This window comes from Fukomys damarensis, unplaced genomic scaffold (genome assembly GCF_012274545.1).
Source record: "Fukomys damarensis isolate Sample0158 unplaced genomic scaffold, DMR_v1.0_HiC HiC_scaffold_16924, whole genome shotgun sequence".
Classification (NCBI taxonomy): Eukaryota; Metazoa; Chordata; class Mammalia; order Rodentia; family Bathyergidae; genus Fukomys; species Fukomys damarensis.
The window spans coordinates 1-1,003 of record NW_022917836.1 but is presented as its reverse complement, the minus strand read 5'-3'; the positions used below and the strand labels follow the sequence as shown (position 1 = coordinate 1,003).

The window sequence follows — 1,003 nt, the reverse complement described above, 5'->3', positions numbered from 1 at the left end:
AAAACATTTTTTCTACCTTTTAAAAATGCCCTGAGTTTGCAAAGTAGATAATACGACAACCACCGTGGTGATGGAGGCCATAATGGGGCTGAGGTGGCCCCAGTTGCAGGCCGGCAGCAACTTCGGAAGTCTGCTGGAAAAGTGAAGTACTGACGATAAGCCTGTACAGACTGACAAGTGGGATGAGCCCACTGTGAAAAACTCTGGCTGATTCGGCAGTAAGGTCCTTCAGAAAAAGTACAAGTTTGTGGAGAATTCTGGTCTAGGGTTGCCTCACCATGTGTACCATCTTCTTTTCTTTCCCATCGTAGCCTTTCATTGGTTTCCAGAGTCCAAGCTGGTTTTGGCTTTGTGTGTCATACCATAATTTCTAAGGAGAAGGATTCTGACAATTTATATCTCATGTAAGGAGAAACACATCTTTCTCATGGCTCACAGGAAAAATCCTACAGGGATGGATTCTGATTTTGGCAACTATTCTCCAGTCTGAAAACATTCAGCATTAAATACACTGGGAAAGTGACCTTCACAGTGGACAACAATGCAACAGAGGCAGTTTCACTAAGTTGATTGCTGAGTTTCTGACCACGGTGAGATATTGGTCATGGATATATTTGAACCTGAAATATCCAGGCTCCTTGACAATCTTACCACAGAGAGAACAATACAATAGCCAGTTCTAAAAGCAGCCTTCTCTCTGTTGGATCATACTAAATTCCCAGGTGGGCTCAGGAAAGAAACAGAGAATGTAAAGTAGATAAAGTAAGAAATATTTAAAATGCCCTTATTTTGTCCTGAGATTTTAGTCCCTTTTGGATAAATACGATATTCCACCACAGATAAGAGAAGTGGTAGCTCTGATCTGTAGCTGTGGCTTCTTTGGTGTGTTCATTGGGTTGTTTTATTTGCTTCTTTAGAAAAGACTTTTTTCTAAAGCTGTATATAGTTGCTGACTTTGTTTTAATTCTTGTTTCAACAATGATTACCCTAAAGAATTCAAGTT

At 40.3% G+C, this 1,003-nt stretch overlaps 1 pseudogene; it reads left to right on the top strand.

Annotated features, from left to right (window-relative positions):
- The first annotated feature begins 82 nt into the window (after nucleotides 1-82).
- Nucleotides 83-673, top strand: LOC117284937 (annotated as a pseudogene).
- Nucleotides 674-1,003: the final 330 nt, after the last annotated feature.